This window comes from Triturus cristatus, chromosome 5_2 (genome assembly GCF_964204655.1).
Source record: "Triturus cristatus chromosome 5_2, aTriCri1.1, whole genome shotgun sequence".
Taxonomy (NCBI): Eukaryota; Metazoa; Chordata; class Amphibia; order Caudata; family Salamandridae; genus Triturus; species Triturus cristatus.
Genome location: NC_140588.1, coordinates 800,898,817 through 800,918,242, shown reverse-complemented (window position 1 = coordinate 800,918,242; position 19,426 = coordinate 800,898,817). Strand labels below are relative to the sequence as shown.

General features: G+C 48.4%; 1 long non-coding RNA gene across 2 annotated transcripts in view; it reads right to left on the bottom strand.

The window, feature by feature from the left end:
* Positions 1-1,332: 1,332 nt before the first annotated feature.
* Positions 1,333-19,426, bottom strand: part of LOC146829292 (uncharacterized) — a 209,804-nt gene continuing 191,710 nt past the window's right edge. For both annotated transcript variants that reach the window (XR_014961951.1, XR_014961950.1), the window contains one exon: positions 1,333-3,736. This is a non-coding gene — a long non-coding RNA (uncharacterized LOC146829292). The remainder of the gene's footprint in view (positions 3,737-19,426) is intronic.

Below are 19,426 nucleotides of genomic sequence, written 5' to 3'. Positions count from 1 at the left end.
GTCTTCTGCAGGGGAAGGCGAACATGGACGACATTTAGGGGTCGCCAGGAGTAACAGCGGCAACACTCTGGCTTGCCCCTTCCGACGTTGCACTGTCTTTGCGACCTCTGGCAAAATTAGTGCCAGGAACACAGGGGAAGCTTGTTCTTATGGACGTTGGTTGGGGCTCCACTTTCCTTGTTTTCTGTCAATTTTTATTATTCCACTAATAATGAATAATTTTATATTACGTTTAATGTAATAGAAAATGGAGTACAATTACCTTGAAGATTACCCTGCCTGGCAGCCTAGGCAAGTAAAAATCCTTTTAAATGTATGTTGTGTGCATGCTTGCGGGTGAGAGTGTGTTTATGTAAGAGAGAGAGTGTGTGTGTGTGTAAGTGTGTGAGTAAAAGTAAAGGTCAAATGGCGTGTGATGTCGCCTCCACTACTCCTGGCATTGTGGTCAGTTGGCGTCCATGGAGGTGAACCATCCTCCATGGGGCCTCTGTACACACTCCGCTGTTTGTGGACAGTACAGGCACACGAGCCAAGAGGGAGGAGATTGGGATTGTATTCCAGGCCAAGGTTTCTCTCGCATTACTGGCATTTCCCAACTCTTGAGCCAAGTAATGCTATCAGATCTCGAATTAGACCGAAGGCTGATGGGCTGGCGGAAGGGATGGGAAGGCAGGAAGATGAAAACAAAAGGGAAAGATACATGAGAGTAGAGGAGACATGGAGAAGTAATAGCAAAAGAGTGAGGAAAAGAAGTTGAAGACGAGAAGTAAGGTGAAAGTGGTAAGAAAAACAATCATAGGAAAGAAAACCTGTGTAAGTATTTTTAGTTAAAGTAAAGGACCAAAAGAGAAAGACAAAACTGGAATGAAGAAAGGCAGCAGAGAGGGAGAGTGAAATGACGGAAAAGGTTGATGTTTGGTGCAAAGCTTCTACATGTAATTTGTAAAGTAACATTGAATGTGGGCCTGGTTGTATGCTAACATGTTCACAGTTAGCACATTAAATGTAGCGTGTCGTTGTAGGAAGCTGGCTCTGTATATCCTATACCAAAATGAGGTGTGCACAGAGTCTATTGGAACCCCAAAGGTAGGCGAGGTAAAGTTAGATAGCACCTCACTCTCTATTTGTGGTAGTGTGGTAGAGCAGTACGGCAGTATCAGAGGACAGTGTTAAGCATTTGTTGTACACACTCAATCAGCAAATGATTTAACACATTCAAAGACTGAACTTCAGACCAATCGGTTTTGTATAAAAATATTCTTTTAGTTATTTTATTTCCTAGAACCAAGCAAGCCTGGCACAGGTAAGTTGATAAATGCTTTGCAGTAAATATACAGTTTGAAATGCAGTTGTAAATGTACTTTGAAATGGTTACAGTTTGAATTGCTGGTAATGCAATATTGTGGAATGTTGTACATATACTTTGTATCGATTTTGCAGTAAGAATTACAGGTAAGTTACTTTTACGTTACTTTTTCGATACTTTTTCTACTCAGTGTGATATGCCTAGATATCACTCTGGGACATTTCCTGGTGAAAAGGTAAGTCAAGTCAGTTTTGCACAATTGTTATTTTTCAGGTTTCCATACAAATCAACTCCACACTTAGAACATTTTTCAGAGAAAAACAGTCAATAGGTTCCTATGGAGAGAAATTAAGTTAATGGTTGCCAGGTAAGTAATCAGACTTTGGAGTTGAGCTTCTGGGGTTAGAACAAGGGTTCCCCCAGGGTCAAGGATGCACTCTTGTTACACCATCAGCAGCACTAGGGTGGCCGGGTGCAGAGTGCTAAGGCCCAATGTTTTCCAATGGGGGATAGGGGCCTCCGGTTGGTGGCTGCTGACAAGCAGTCCACTTGGTTGTGGGAGCAAAGCTTCTGGACTTTAGCTCAGGGCAAGTGGGGAAACAAAGTAGCACCGAGGGTGCACCCTCAGCGGCACTGGGGCGGCCGAGTGCAGGGTGCTGTTTCCACATTGGGCTCCCTGTTGTTTGCTATGGGGATCCTCCGGTTTGCAAAATCACTGTAGGCTTGGGGACAAAAATCTTCTGGGTGCGACCATCACTTCAAGAGGTAAGTTGGGACATTGGGGGTTAGTTAGGCACCGTCAATTTGGCCACCCTAAGGGCATCGGGTGCAGGGGTTCCCTTTGGGGTCGGATCTTCTCACCAGCTCCTAGTCACTGTTGGGGGGACTTTCTGGATTTAGGCTGCAGGCGTCGGTTGGAGGCTTGAGGCAGGTCACGGGTCACCGGATCTCGGGTCATGATCGCCGGGAGGACCTCGTCGTGGTGTTTGCCCACTCGAGCTCGCACCGTGGACGGCAGGTGCAGAGTGGTGCGGATTCGCGGTTTTCGTCCAGGGCCAGAGGTTGCAGATTAACAAATCCGGTGTTCACAGGAGATAGAGTGTTTGTGGTTGAAGGCAGGACACATCAGGATTTTGCAGGAGCAGGTTCGAAGTGGAGACAGGCCGGTAGGGCTGGGGCCAAGTCAGTGGGCGTCTTCCTCTTGTTAGTTTCGGCACGGTCCTTCTTCTTCTTTTCTTGTTGCAGGTTCTTGTCTGAGGAAGCAAGGTTCAGACGTGCCCCTAAATACTAGATTTAGGGGCGTTACAGGTAGGTAAAAGGTAGGGACCAATGGGTCCCTTCTCTGGGGTGGGTACACCCCCTATTATGCCACCCTCCAGTGGGACTGGGGGCATGAGCCTGTCCCTGGTTGGCTGAGTCCCCCCATCTGAAAGATGGCGGGTACTGAGAGTTGTGCTTCACCTCGCCTCCCCTGTGGTGGAGTTGGCAGAGGTGGGCACACCTCTCTTCTTCAGTTGGTTTTCCCACCGGTTCTCCCGCCCAAAGTGCGGGTCAGAACCAGTGGGGACCAGTTGCTGAAAGCAGCAAGTGGCCTGGGGAAGCTCACAAAGGCGGCAAGCGTTTGGAGCTTCCCCTTCGTGAACTCTGCCCATCCTGGGGAGGCTTTGCACCCCGTCCCAGAATGTGCATTGTTTCAGGCCCCAGAGAGCAGCAGGCTCTCAACCCAGGGGTCCAGAAACATGTCTGGTGGTGGAAGGTGAAAGCAGCCACTCAGCCTGGACACTAGTGGTAGGTCAGTTTTCAGGGGGCATCTCTAAGATGCCCTCTGTGTGCAATTTTCATTAAATCTCACTCTGGCATCAGTGTGGGTTTAATGTGCTGAGAAGTTTGATACCACACTTCTCAGTTTTTCAGTGTCGCCATTATAGTGCTGTGGAGTTCGTAACAACAAGGTCCCAGCCCCATATACTCTTAATGGCAGCACTGCACTTACAATGTCTAAGAATGGACTTAGACACTGTAGGGGTACAGGGCTCGTGCACCTGTAACCTCACCACTGGAATAGGGCACCCAGCTAGAGGGGTGACTGATCTATGCCAGGGCAGTGGGTTGTAGGCATGGCACACACGGATGTGTCACATTGACTTGTCCACTATGCACATTTGCTAAATGTGAATTACTCAATTTTCCTTCTCTCCAAATTTATACAACAATTTCATTGAAACTATTTTACAGTTTAACATGACCTGACAAATATACAAAAATATATCAACACAAACTGAATCTCTTTAACATAAATTCTTGATTTTTAATTCATATACAATTCCATTTCAAATCATTGGAAAACTGAAACTTCGGTGCTTCCAATCTTTCATTGTTGCTTGCTCAATGCATTTCGGGCCCACGGCCTTTCTTCGGAGGCCTTTGAATCTACAAAACATATAAATAAAACCAAACATATATGACATTTTCTTTAAAATACATGAAACAATTCTTATGTGCAAGATTTATCAGTCAATATAATTTTTCATGCTTCGTAATGTTTTCAATTATTACATTTCTATGATTCAAAAAATAACAAAAAGAGCGATGAAACGAAATATCCAAAGAAAGTATAAAGACAGTGTGATAGTTCAGTGCCATTGAGCCAGCCTAACTAAACAGCCGATGACTACTACCACCACCAGTGAAAAAACTCGAGTGGAAACCCTGTAAAAACACCTAAGAATCTATACTCACGATCAGAAACTTCTTCTGTACCATATAACGGCTGCATAGACAAGAACAAAAATCACACAATCATGCATTAATTTACCCTGTCTCGCCCCTCTAATTCACCACCACCATGAACACAAAGTACTACCCACCTAGCTGAATCCTGATAGAACGTAGTAGGCTGTGTGAACCAAACTGTATGGCTAGAATTCTGCAAAACAATAAAAAAACGGCTCAACTACTCGGAATGAGACTTTCATCTAATACCACCCAGTTAACCAAAATGCAAATGGACCTCACCTCTCTCATGAAAATTAACTCGTAACTACATCCTTCAGGGCAGGTACCGTGAATCAAAACAAATGAATACTCGGCATCTCCTAAACACGTTAAACCCTTTCTCCACCGGAAGTGAACCTACGCCGTTGCCGGGTCATTAAACGACAGACTGCGACTAAACAACCTCAATGGGCGCCATGTATGAAGGACAAAAAGATCATCGGTACTCTGTGAAACAAGTAAAACTGCAAGCTATACATGCTCTCCACCAAGCCAGATCTAAACCATGATTCTCCAGCAAATTACAAAAAATGAAATTTCTGATGTGCTAACTAATACAAATCACTACTAAAAATAAAAGTGAGATTGAAATATGGAATAGATGTGCGCAAAATGAAATTACTAAAAACACATATTAAATCAGAGATACATTATCTATATTCAAACATTCTGTGCAGTATTACAGTATTATTTATTGGATGAAAATGTAATTATAAAAAACAGCTGTAATCAATTTGTTCATTCATCCCTTTGGGGTCTTGGGTATCTAACCTTCTGATCCAATAAGATTCTCTTTGAAGCAAGGATCTAGTTAGATCCTTTCCTGGAATTGGTAAAACTCTCTAATACTAGAAATTGTAGCTGGGCTATACTATGTCGAGCCTCAATCCAATGAGCAGCTAGACTGCTGCTTTTGTTCATGGTCCTGATCTTACTTTTGTGTTCGGATATGCAAGTCTTGATTTTTCGTTCGGTTTTTCCAATATATAGCATGCCACAAGGGCATTTAATACAGTAGATTACATTTTGTGAATTACAGTCTGAAGTATGTAGTAGTTTAATAGTCTGTCCTGTTTGCGGATGGTGTAACATAGCTCCACATATTACGTTGTTACAGTGAACGCAATTTAAACACTTGTTCATTCCCTTGTTGTCTTTCCGTTGATTTTTTGGAGGAGCCATCAATAGCTCTTTCAAATTCCATGAAAGGGTATATGTGAATAGAGGTCTTTGTCTGAATACGTCTTTAAAATCTGTCTCATTTTGTAACAATTCCCAACGGTTGTTGATGATGCTCTTGATCCTCTGGGAACTCGTTGAAAACTTCGAAACAAACACTTGTCTTTCTGTCGATTTCTTAGGTTTTTGTGTCAGTAGTGTTTTCCGATCATACCTAGCTAGTCGTTCTGTTGCATTCTCCAAAATATTTTCAGGTTAATCTCTGGCTATGTATTTCTGTTGTTGGGAACATAAGTTTGTTTGTAACGATTCCCTTGAACAAATCCTTTCAATACGTAGAAACTGTGAGAACGGTAAGTTCTCCCTGAGGTTTTTAGGATGAAAGATTTGAAATGACAGCGTGTTGTTCATATCTGTTTCCTTCCGGAATACTTCTGTGTGAATTTTCTTATCTTCTACAGTTATTAAAACATCCAGAAATGATATAGAGACATCACTGATGCTGTGAGTGAACTGAATTTGTTCATCATACAAGTTCAATTGCTAAATTTTATGTTCAAGTAATTCTTGACTGCTTGTCCATAGAATAAATATGTCATCTATTTACCTACAATACATCGCCGCATGATCTTTCCATTCTTGATCATTATAAATGTGATCACTCTCAAATTTTGCCATAAAAGTATTCGCATACGTGGGCGCCCCTGCAAAAACTATGGACGTACCCATCTGCTGCAGAAACAAATTCTCTTCCCATTCAAATTAGCTGTGGTACAAACAGAAATGCAAAATTTCCAATAGAAAAACTTTGTCAGCTCTTATGGTTGGTTTAAGCAATCAATCATGGCATTTGTAAAGCGCATTACATACCGGCAAGGGTCTCAAGGCGCTGGGGGGGGGGAGCTGCTACTATTCGAAGAGCCAGGTCTTGAGAAGTCTACTGAAGGTCAGAAGGTCTTCAGTCTGCCGCAGGCGGATGGGGAGGGTGTTCCATGTCTTGGCGGCGAGGTGGGAGAATGATCTGCCGCCGGCGGTCACTCTTCAGATGCGGGGGACGGTGGCGAGGGCGTGGTCTGCGGAGCGGAGCTGGCGGGTGGGGGTGTAGAGACTGAGGCGGCTGTTGAGGTACGTTGGTCCGGTGTTGTGGAGTGCCTTGTGTGCATGGGTGAGGAGTTTGAAGGTTATCCTCTTGTTGACAGGGAGCCAGTGTAGGTCTCTCAGGTGGGGTGTGATGTGGCTGCGGCGAGGGATGTCGAGGGTAAGGCGTGCAGAGGCATTCTGGATGCGTTGAAGCCGATTCAGGAGTTTGGCTAGGGCTCGAGTGCTCTTCTGTAGTCCAGTCTACTGCTGACGAGGGCCTGGGTGACCGTCCTTCTTGTTTCGGTGGGGAGCCACTTGAAGATCCTGCGAAGCATGCGGAGGGTGTTGAAGCAGGAGGAGGAGACGGCGTTGACCTGCTTCGTCATGGAGAGGGTAGAGTCGAGGATGACTCCCAGGTTGCGTGCATGGTCGGTGAGTATTGGGGGTGTTCCTAGTGCAGTCAGCCACCAGGAGTCATCCCAGGCCGAGGGGGTGGATCCGAGGATGAGGACCTCCGTGTTGTCCGAGTTCAGCTTCAGTCGGCTTTTCCTCATACAGTCGGCGACGGGCTTCATTCTTTCGTGGAGGTTGGTCTTGGCAGTGTGGGGGTCCTTGGTGAGGGAGAGGATCAGCTGGGTGTCGTCGGCGTTGGAGATGATGTTGACGACGTGCGATGTGGGCGAGTGGTGCCATGTAGACGTTTAACAACGTTGGGCTGAGGGATGAGCTTTGGGGTATGCCGCAGATGTTCTCGGTGGCTTCGGAGCGGAAGGGGGGAGGCGGACACTCTGTGCTCTGCCAGAGAGGAAGGAGGAGGTCCAGTCCAGGACTTTCTCTTGGATTCCGGCGTCGTGGAGGCGTGTTTGTAGTGTGCGGTGGCAGACCGTGTCGAAGGCGGCTGACAGGTCCAGGAGGATGAGGGCCGCGGTTTCTCTGTTGTCTAGCAGGGACCTGATGTCATCGGTGGCGGCGATGAGGGCAATTTCGGTGCTGTGGTTGCTGCAGAACCCGGACTGGGACGGGTCCAGGATGCTGTTCTCCTCGAGGAAGCTGGTCAGTTGTTTGTTGACGGCCTTTTGGATGATCTTCGCCGGAAACGGGAGCAGGGAGATGGTTGGAAGTTCTTGAGGTCCTTGGGGTCCGCCTGGGTTTCTTGAGTAAGGCGTTGATCTCTGCGTGCTTCCAGCTCTCCGGGAAGGTCACTGTCTCGAAGGAGATGTGGATGGTTTTCCGGAGATGGGGTGCGATGGTGCTGCTGGCTTTGTTGAAGATGTGGTGTGGGCAGGGGTCTTCCAGGGATCCGAAGTGGAGGGTGTTCATGATCTTGATGGTGTCGTCATCGTTGATGTTGGTCCAGGAGATCAGGCGGTTGGTGCGGGTGGTGGTCATGGGAGCAGGGGTTTCAGTGGTTGTCGATGGTGACGGTGTTGAAGCTGTCATGCATGTCTGCGATCTTGCGATGGAAGAAGGTGACCAGCGAGTCGCATAGGTCTTGTGAGGGTGGGATGTCGTTGGTGTTGGAGCTGGGGTTGGAGAGTTCCTTCACGATGTTGAAGAGTTCTTTGCTTATGTGTGCGTTGTTGTCTAGGTGGTCTTTGAAGGAGGTCCTTTTGGCGGATCTGATGAGGTGGTGGTGTCTGCGGGTGGCATTCTTGTAGGCGGTGTAGCTTTCCAGTGTTCATTCACGGATCCAGGTTTTTTCGAGTTTTCAGCAGGTTCGCTTGGAGGCCTGGAGGTCTTCGGTGAACCAGCTGGCTTTCTTGCTAGTGTGGGTGTTGGAGGGCTTCTTGAGGGGGGCAAGGGTGTTGGCCCAGTCGTTGATCCACTGTTTGAGGTTGCGAGCGGCGGTGTCGGGGTCGGTCGGATCTGTGGGTGGGTTCCGGGCGAGGGAGGTGGAAAGCTGGTCTTCGGTGACTTTGCTCCAGCAGCGGCACGGCATCTGTTGGGTGTGGTGGTGCGTGGTGGGTTTCCGGAAGGTGAAGTGGATGCAGCGGTGATCGGTCCAGTGGAATTCGCTGGTGTGGTTGAAGGAGACGTGGGAGCTTGCGGAGAAGATGGGGTCAAGCGTGTGGCCGGCGGAGTGGGTGGGTGTAGTGATGAGTTGTCTGAGTCCGAGGTTGGCGAGGTTGGCGATCAGGGTGGAGGAGTTGGTGTCGTTGTTGTACTCGAGGTGGAAGTTTAGGTCCCCGAGGAGGATGTAGTCCGTGGAAACGAGGGCGTGTGTGCTGACGAAGTCGGTGATGGAGTCGCTGAATTGTGCTCGTGGTCCGCGGCGTCTGTAGATGAGGGTTCCTCTGAGGGTGGTGTTGGGATCGGTGGGGATCTGGAAGTGCAGGTGTTCGGCGGGGCTGAGGGTGTCGTCGGTGTTGTTTTAGACTTTGAGAGAGTTCCTGTGGACGATGGCGATTCCTCCTCCTAATCCATTGGTGCGGTCCCTATGGGTGATTTTATAGCCTTCGGGGATGGCTATGGTGATGTCGGGTGCCGAGGAGGTGTTCAGCCATGTCTCCGTCAGGAAGGCGACGTCTGGGGTGTTGGAGTCAAGTAGGTCCCAGAGTTCCACGGCGTGTTTGTTTGCGGAGCGGGTGTTGAGAAGGATGCCTCTGAGGTGGTTGGGTTTTTTGGTAGGTGGGTTGGCGGGCCGGATGCTGGAGAAGCTGCAGTTCCGGCAGGAGAAGGTTCCTGGGTGCGTGATTGTCTGGCATTGAGTGCGTGGAGGGTGCTGGAGTCGTAGCAGAGGCGGGCGTCGTGGCGTTCACGGGGGCCAGGGTTTCTGTGGCTGGACGCGGTCTGGGCGCGGACGGGCGCAGACGGGCTTGACTTAGGCGCGCCATATATGGGGAGGAGGGAGGGAGGATGAGCTGGGAGGCGGGAGGTAGGGGCAGCGAATGGACAGTCAGGTGGGTGGGGCCGCAGGGGATGCAGCGGCGGGAACGGGAGCGGTGGACGGCACGGGGCCAAGGGCACAGAATCACGGGGGCACAGAAGAGAACAGGACACAGAATCACGGGGGCACAGAAGAAAACGGGACACAGATCACAGGGCACAGAAGTAAAATGGGGCACAGATCACGGGGACACAGAAGTAAAATGGGATGCAGATCAAGGGGGCACAGAAGAGAACGGGACACAGAAACACGGGGCACAGAAGAAAACAGGACACAGATCACGGGGGCACAGAAGTAAAACGTGGCACAGAAGAAAACGGGGCACAGATCACGGGGGCACAGAAGAGAACGGGGTGCAGAATCATGGGGGCACAGAAGAGAACGGGACACAGAATCACGGGGGCACAGAAGAAAATAGGACACAGATCACGGGGGCACAGAAGTAAAATGGGGCGCAGATCACGGGGGCACAGATGTAAAATGGGACACAGATCACGGGGGCACAGAAGAGAACGGGACACAGAGTCACGGGGGTACAGAAGAATACGGGACACAGATCACGGGGCACAGAAGTAAAACGGGGCACAGATCACGGGGGCACAGATTACGGGGACACAGAAGAGAACGGGACACAGATCACGGGGGCACAGAAGAAAATGGGACACAGATCACAGGGGCACGGAAGAAAACGGGACACAGATCACGGGGGCACAGAGCTTAGAACGGGACACAGATTACGGGGTCACAGAGCTTACCTAAGCAGCGGCAGCTGGGACAGGGACAGGACGCACAGGCGGTGCTGTGCGGAGGGGGAGCGACCTACCTAACAAGGTCAAGGGTCGCTTGGTTGGCGTAATAGTGCCCATTCCACGGCTTCCATGCCTGTTGCATGGGGAATGGATTTATACAGTTATTTCACATCTACAGTACAAAGTAAGATTTTCCTTTCCAGTTTCACTGCTCCTAGTTTCAATAAAAAATCAGTTGTATCCTTTACATATGAGATCTATTGTTGGACAAACAGCTCAAGAAAGTGGTCAATATATTGACCCAAGGGTTCAAAGATGGTCCCGCATCCTGTCACTATTGGTCACATTGGCGGATTGTAGAGATCATTATGTATTTTTGGGAATACTCATTGTAAAATGACGCGTGGGAAAGGCTATGCATGGTAATGGTAGTCACGTTGTAAGTCTTGAGTGGTAAAGGCTATGCATGGTAACAGCCGCATTACAATGGCTGTTTCCCCCGCCAACTAGCCTTTGGTGTCACCTCTGGTAGTCCTGGTATCAAGCAGCAAGGCAGGTGTCAAGCAGCAGGACAGCCCTCTGAGGGTAAAAGGCAGGCATCAAGCAGCAAGGCAGTCCTCTGAAGTACAAAGCATGCCTCAAGCAGCAGGGCAGTTCTCTGAAGTACAATGTTTTCCTTCTGGGTGTCCTCCATAGGTCTGACGGGCGAACTGAAGGATTGTTCTGAGAGTCTAATATGTAAAACTGGTGCCAGGCTTTGAAGTAGGAGAAACTTCTGTATTTCCCCCCACATCTGGCTCTGGAATTTCCTTTCTCCCCTGCCCAGGCTCCAAGAGCTCTAAAGTGACAAAGGATCAATGTCAAGTTCTGTGTTATTGTGCTGAGATAGCCCCTTTGAAATGTAAGTGGGACAGGGTAAAGCTCACCCCTCCCATACTTGCAGTCTGACCCATCCTGCCAACTTCTATGCCCCCTTTGTCTCACTGTCTGGGAGGAATACACAAACGTCAACTGCCAACTTTTCATGGTCATGTGACCTAGGATACAGGCTGCAGGCACCAAATGGTTACGACAAGAAAATGCCAACTCTCTAAAAGTGAAATTTTCAGAATTGTGACTTAAAACCCGACTTTGCAATTAAAGATGATTTTAAATTACAATTCTTTAAAGACCAAACTTAACTTTCGTACCTGCTCCCAATTCCAATTGAAAGTTATCACTTATAAAATGTAGTAAGGTGACCCAAATTTATCCTATGGAAGAAGTAGGCCTCACAGTAGTGAAAAACTATTTCTTTTTCATGATCTAGACATGAAAAACTTAAAAGTACATGTCCAAAGTTTTGTATTCACTGCACCTTGTTTAGGGCCTACCTTAGGGTTTACTCTATATATATTAAAAGGGTAGGTTTAGACCTGGCAAAAGGTTTATTTTGCCAGGTTGAATTGGTAGTTTGAAACTGCACACAGGCTGCAATGACAGGCCTGCGTCATGTTTTAAAAGGGCTACTTAAGTGGGTGGCACAGTAAGTGCTGCAGGCCCACTAGTAGCTTTTAGCTTACAGACCCTGGGTACATATTCTACCACTTTACTAGGGCCTTAAAGTAAAGTAAATGTGCTAACTAGGTGTAAGATGGCCAATTTTACCATGTTTTAAGGAGTAAGTGCAAGCACTTAAGAACTGGTTAGCAGTGGTGAAGTGTACAGAGTCCTTAAGCCAATAAAAACTAATTTCACCAGCCGGAGGTGAGCAGGCAAAGTGTTTGGTGCAAGACCACCATAAAATATTCTAACAGGACCACAATAAAACATTCTTAATAGAAGATTGCAGAGGAGAACAGCTGGCTATATACATTTTATGATTTCAACTAATTCCTTTCTTTATCAAAGTCTGGATGATGTGAAGATTTGTTCCAAATTTCCATATTGGTTGCCCAAGGAAAGGGCAACTCCTCCTAGCATATACAGTGCCACTCTATTCTTAATAATACATGTGAAAAGTGCTAAGTGTCTCTTTAAGAGGACGTAGGAACTTAGAAATTTCTGGATAGTCACCTAGTAGCGGGCGGTATCTGGGCAAAGTGGCGGGGGGAGGGGTAACCGGGGACGGACAACAAAATTAAAAAAATAGAGCTTACCTGCATCCAGGCTCTGATCTGGCTCCTACACTCTGATCTGGCTTTGTGCAATGCAAGCACAGGTTCCAAAAACCCATGTGGGCATTCCTGACGCTGCATGAAAGATTGTGCGCATTTCGGTGTGGCCGTCCTGAGATGGCTGGCCAAACTGCCATGCGCACTGATTACAGTGCAAAACACTCCTTCACTAGCCTGTCATCTCTGGCCCCAGTCCCAAGCCTAGGCTCTGACAGCCAAAATAAAAAGATTGTTCATTTTTTTCGCTGCTGTCACGGGTGGGGGTGACACTCCTCCGCTGTAGCGGAGGAGCCACCCGCTGTGGTTACCCCAAATCGTTCACCTTTTTCTGGACCCTATTTTTACTGAACTTAGATCTCTATGAACTGTTGTCCTGGCTAAGCAGGATCAAAGTGCCCATGCCTCGCCTATAAACATGGTTAAATTTGCTCATCTGGCCTCAACTTATTTAAGTTGCATAACAGTTTATAGAAAATGGTATGCAAAATGTACCTAAGGGCTGGAAGTTTAATGCCACTTTTGGACTGCAGCACCTATTGCGCCATCAACAGAATGGGCAATGAAAACACGGCTTCAGGCCTACCCTTTGTAGCCTGACTGCGGCAACTTGAGCCCAGCTGCCCCGACCTGTCAAAATAATCCTTTTGATAAATAGGAAAACCTCATTTTAAATACAAAATAGGTCCCCCCCCAAGCAGATCTTGCTGTCCACAAGGTAGGGTGCATAATATTTAAGAGTTAAAAGTCTTGCATTAGAAATGGCTTGCTCCCCTAGTGAGTGGTCCCAAATGACAGTGTCATTGGTCATGCTGTAACTGTTGCACAGGAAAAGTTAAGGTATGATTTAAACACTTTAATCTACAACTCTTGACTTATACCAGCTAGTGGCTCCATTCATAAATTTATTTTTTATATCTAATAAAAATCTAATCAAATGGTTAAGTCAGATTTTTATAAAATCTATTGTAAATGTGACTTTTCGAAAGTTATCTTTACCCTGCCTGAAGCTATATTAGTTCTCCAGCAATTCCCAGTCTTGCCTAGCCTGAATGAGGTGTGAGAGAGGTGTGAAAACTGCACCCAGAGCAGAAACAATGGCCTGGGAGTGGGGTGATGTTTTCTTCCCATGCAGGAAGACCTTTTAGAGTGGACACATCAACTTCATTAACTTCAAAAGGGGCCTGCCCTGCCACAAGTAAATCGCAACAACAACAAGGTGATGGATGGAATGTTTGAATTAGTCTCACCCATTGGAGCAGAGACAAGACTAATTTGCATATAGCAAACTGAAGTGGCACGGTGCGCAAAATAATCTTGGATTGAGATACGGCCCTAGTAATTACCAGTGGCTGTGAATAATTCAGGCATTCTATCCATCGTTCTTTTGTATAATTTAGTGTTTCACCTGAAGTGGGACAGTATGCCCAGATATGGGTTTCGTGCATGCTGTGTCACTGGAATCAAGCTTTACCCAGCTGACGAGCCTCTAACAAGGGCTTAACTGGTCCTGGGTTACTTGTGTTATGGTTCAGAGAGGACCTGGCTTGGCTGTTCAGGCTGGACTGTTCCCATCAGAGCAAGTTCAAAACTGATTTGCATATAGGTGGGTCAAAACTGGGGTGGCAAGGTATGCAAAATAAAAATGGATTGGGATGTGGTCCGAGTAATTACCAGTGGCTGAGATTAATTCAAGCATTCCATGCATCTCTTTTTGTATACTTTATTCTGTCACAAGTAAATGTCAGGTGACACTTTGAAAGGCTACAGCCGTTGTTCACCTAGTCAGGTTGGCACCAAACCCGGTGGGGGGAAAACTATCCTCAGAACCAGTTTTGAATGACCACAGAGATGGGATTTCTCATTAGCCTGTCCAAGCCTCTTGATGGGCACACAGGCTCTGCACAAAGAAAGAACGGTTTCCTCATCTTGGGTTTTGGGAATATGGGCCACATTGAGATTGTTTGCGGTAGGGCACACGAGAACTGCTGAAAAATGAGGAGAATGCCCCTGGAAACTTTTATCCCATTGGTTAGGAGTGCCCAGAAGTCACTCCGTGCCACTAGCTAGTGCTATCCATAAATGTGGCACCCCAAGGCATCATCCCTAGAACACTTACAGGACCTGCAGAAGATTACAAGAGAACTGCTCCTCCTTACTCTGGCCATAGAGAAGCCCCAAAGGACTGACCTTGCTCCCCCTTGTACACAGGACGAAGACATGGACTTGCAAGGGTCAGTTGGCTGACCTGATGTGTTGCTACAGTGACACATCAAGCTACAGGAGACTTTTTCATCAAGTGCCCAGCTGACCAGTGGAAACTGGACCTAGACTGGACTTTGATGCTGGCCTGTGCCTGTCTTCCTGTGAGGTCCTGGGGCCTTAGAACTGCATTCTTTTAGTTGTTTTGGCACAAGAAGAAAGTTTGGAACCTTTTGAAAACCTTTCCTCCAGATCTTGAGCAGGGTCCACCAAAAAAAAGTATCTGATCGATAATCCCACAGTGTCAGATTGTGATGGAAGCATCCCTTATGGTCATGAAAGGCTGTTAAGCTGAGAGTTGGTATATCTGCACAGAAGAGCAGGCAAAGGCATACACCAGGAAAACAGGGTAAAGCACAGAACAGGATAGAGAAGGCAGGGTAACCCTAACATATACAAATAATGAAATGAACCAATAATGGTCAGGCACACCTAGGGTTGTACACTTGTTAGACTCACAATTTTACATAGTACGTCTCTGTGTAGTTTATTCTTATAGATAGTCACCTTACAACCCCATAGAAAGGAGGCAGCAGAAGTGATTCTGTAGTTGGACCCTAGGGCACAAACAAGGATTGTACCTGTGTGCATGAGCCTAGCCCTGTGGATCCAGCCAAGGACACAGTAGATATTCTTAAGAAAATAGAAATGTCATACTATCACAGTTAAGGCACTTAAAGCTACATGTAAACACTACAAAGGATGGGGCAGAAAAGTTCTGGAGCCAACCCCTGAGCAAAATGAATGTACTTATACACTGTTAAGTACAAAATAGTACACTTACCAGACACTGAGAGCCCAAGAGGAGTACAGGTCAAGCAGCAGAGAGGAAAATGTAGTCCGTAAACAAGCACAAATAGGCAGAGGAAGCTGAAATGCAAGCATAGGGCTACCCAGATAAAATGGCAATACTAGAGCAAGGATTCAAGGAAAAACTGGAGAAAAAAGAAGGCAGAACATGCACAAGGTTTCAAGGAGCTGTAGCAAGCAAGGGACCGAATGGCAAGGAAACTAGAGTCTGTAAATAGAAACACAGAGAAAGAATTCAAAGCCAGATCTAAACAAGGAGATGGGATCAGATACAAGTGGTAGGACTGGGGGGGCGTGGCCAAGATGGCAGCGGAACAGCCCACATAATATCTTACCTTAATCCTAACCATCATGCCATCAAGTAACCCGCAGAGACACACCGGTATGCCCGCTGAAGTGAGACACCTTTTGAGGTGCACCAGAGTCTCGCCTGTGAGACCCTTGAGACCGGGAGAGGCCTAGGAGGTGACCGGAGCGGTTTGACCCGTGGATGGCACGTAAAAACCCAGACAAGAGACAGCCAGTGATGAGACGGGGGGGGGGGTCCCGCGCCTTCCCGTCTTAGCAAGAAATACAGATGACTATAGCAGGGACAGTGAGCCACAAACTCGTTTGGTGGGAGAGCGGCGGGTTCGGGACTTTCCTGAATTTGACTAGAAACTGTCAGGAATACAATTAGACTTTTCTACCTGAGCTAAGAAGGCACAGAAATTCTTGGTATCCCTGGTGGTTGTGATGATGTGCCCACCTCTGGCTGTTGTTACGGAGACTGTTGCTCGCAATCGCTTTTACTGGGCAAAAGACAACAGAATGGCAGATCAAATCTCCACAGAGGCTCTCCATTCTGAGTGACACTGTTCAACTGGTCAGCATAGACGGTGAGCGGAGCGTACTGTATCACAGACGCTCTGCCCTTCACTGGCCACAGACATCACCACTATAGTTGAAGTGGGAGCCATTTGGAGCCCCTCTGATTTGATGAGGGTCTGTGCTGATGGACACTGGACCCTCGTGGGGCTGGCCTGACCAGCAGCTGCACGCGCCTTTCACAAATGTGAGATGACTTTTGTGGGGCTGTGGCCTTGCCCTTTAGACAGGCAATTGTAGAGAAAATGGCCACGGACAAGAATCCCAAACCCGCTCACCACGGATGACTTGATTGCTTTGCAAGAGTGGTGAGTACCCCTCCTCCTCTGAATCCCACCCCACAGATTACCCAGACAACACCGTCCTCTTTCAGGCCATACAGCCTTCCCAGGAGGTTCTGGAAGGGAGAGTTGGTGAAGTGCAGTCAGAGGTCACTCTACTTTGGCAGAACCTCCGCAATGTGGCTGACAGAGTCACAGAGGCAGAGTCTCGGATATCGGAATTAGAAGAGACAGTTGCTACTCTCCGCAAGGATGTTGCTGCCTCCCAAACCTCTACTAAAGGAATATTGTGGCGGCTGGAGGATGCGGCTAACAGTGCCTGCCACAATAATCTTCCCTTCATGGGATTTCCCAAGGGGGTTGAAGGCTCCGATATGGTGCAATTCCTAGACAATAGGCTTCGCTCTCTCTTTCCACAGGATAATCTTTCCTCCTGCTATATAATTAAGAGGGCCCATCATGCACTGGGAAGCCCACCACCCCCTGGTACCTCGCCTAGGACATTCATTGCATGCTTCCTGAATTTCCACAAAAGGGATATGATCCTCACTGGGGGTGAAAACTCAAGGAGATGAGCTATAATAACTCCAAAATACGTACTTTTCCCCGATTATACCAGAGAAGTACAGAAGCAGAGATGCACCTTTGACGGGGTAAAGGCTAGACTATGTGACCTACAGCTGTGATAAATGCTTATGTTACCAGCCAAGCTAAAAGCACTCTACCAAGGAAAATCAAACTTTTTTCTAATACCAGAAGAGGCCTGGACCTGGCTGGAGGAGCATCACAGCTCGCAGCGTCCTCGAGAAAGAATCTGAGACTCCCGTCCCTACCTGAATAAAGGAGCAAGACCCATGGTCAAACACCGTCCCAAGAGAAAGACAGCCGTGAATAAAGACTGACTCATCATGGCGACAACGGAATGGCTCTGAGCAATCTTCAACATCTTTGGATACCGAAAGAGACCAACAGTTGGCTGAGAGACTCACTACTATACCGGGTACTAAGAGAGCGCCTGCCTTTAGAGTACATGGAAAAGAGCAGGAGACAGACTCAGGGACTCCCCACTCCACGGCTGCAGCTATGGCAGCCCTTGAAGGAGACTCGTGGCGAGACCCTCCTGACATGGAAAACACGGATCTGCCAACAACATCATAAAGGCACTCTGGCATTTTATCTGGGGCTGGTAGGTGGCACACTGACACCGGCTACGCCCCCTGCAGTCAACCACAGGAGCAATGGATTGACACATCAGATACACTTACTAGAATCACTGTTATCAGGCAAAGTTGATCTAGTTGTTGTTTTTGTTGTGGGGTTTGTGGGATTGAGTTAGTGGGTGGAGGTGGTGAGCTACTGGCCTCTCAGACTCCCATGTCAAGTAGTGGGACTCTGTGTGCTCTTACTCGGACCCTGGGCAAGTGGACCCTCATCCCAAGGAATCTTGTGCCTGGACCTAATTGTTGTATCTGCCTTCACTGTTCGCCGGACCCGCTTCGCGGGTCCCGCTTCACGGGACAAATCAGCGGAGTACCTGTAGTTCGTACGGCAGCTGGGGAGGTTTGTGGCAGTACAGCAGGGCTGCGAGCGTTACTGCAGGGACTCCATCTCCCAGGAGTCCCTGCCTGGCCAATAGCTGACACCTGGCCCGCTCTCCCTGCAAGCTACGCCCCCAGCGCACCGGCTGCATTTAAGAACACCTTCTTTTCCCGGTGCTGGTGGGACTCTGTGTGCTCTTACTCGGACCCTGGGCAAGTGGACCCTCATCCCAAGGAATCTTGTGCCTGGACCTAATTGTTGTATCTGCCTTCACTGTTCGCCGGACCCGCTTCGCGGGTCCCGCTTCACGGGACAAATCAGCGGAGTACCTGTAGTTCGTACGGCAGCTGGGGAGGTTTGTGGCAGTACAGCAGGGCTGCGAGCGTTACTGCAGGGACTCCATCTCCCAGGAGTCCCTGCCTGGCCAATAGCTGACACCTGGCCCGCTCTCCCAGCAAGCCACGCCCCCAGCGCACCGGCTGCATTTAAGAACACCTTCTTTTCCCGGTGCTGGTGGGTCTCTGTGTGCTCTTACTCGGACCCTGGGCAAGTGGACCCTCATCCCAAGGAATCTTGTGCCTGGACCTAATTGTTGTATCTGCCTTCACTGTTCGCCGGACCCGCTTCGCGGGTCCCGCTTCACGGGACAAATCAGCGGAGTATCTGTAGTTCGTACGGCAGCTGGGGAGGTTTGTGGCAGTACAGCAGGGCTGCGAGCGTTACCGCAGGGACTCCATCTCCCAGGAGTCCCTGCCTGGCCAATAGCTGACACCTGGCCCGCTCTCCCTGCAAGCCACGCACCCAGCGTATACGTACTTAATCACGCTCACGTCCGCGAACGCGGGTCGGGCGCGGATCGAAGCTCGGAGCGAAGCCCGGGCAAAGGGCGGGCAGTCTGTGGCAGTCCGGGGCTGTCCAGGGCCGGGTCGGGCCACCCCCCTGACAACATCACTGGTATCTTTAGACGCATAGGGGTTTTACTATTATTATTAATATCTGGTTACCACTATAGCCTGTGTTAATGTCCACCCGCTCAGGGAAGAGCCTCAGGAGAGGAGGTGAGGGTGGAGCCAGCTGTATTATAGGCACTATGGAACAGTTTATCACACGGGTAGCTGCTGTCATAGAGAAGGAGATTGTAATGATAGAGCGGCGTCTCTCCCAAGAACTTCCTCTGTCGAAACGGTCCTCATTGGGTTCCCTGGTGTTTGTTACCTCGCCTGTATGTAGTTCAGATCCCCTCTCAATTACATCCCCTCCACTGGAGTTTTTACGGGTTGCATCTCTGAGGGCCAGTATAGATAGGTTGGAGAGCTTGGCAGCCATATCTATTCCCCCTCCCGTTGATAGCAGTAGTTCTGACCCATGCTCCAGTGAATTCCCTGTCCTAACAACTCGCCCTATCATTCCTACTACGCAAGTTAATATCCCTCAGCCACCTGTCTTACCACTAACGGTATCCAAGAATGTAACTTATACTAAAAGGAAAAGGATTGCTAGCCCACGTAAAGGCAGCTTCCCAAAACTTTATAAGCGAC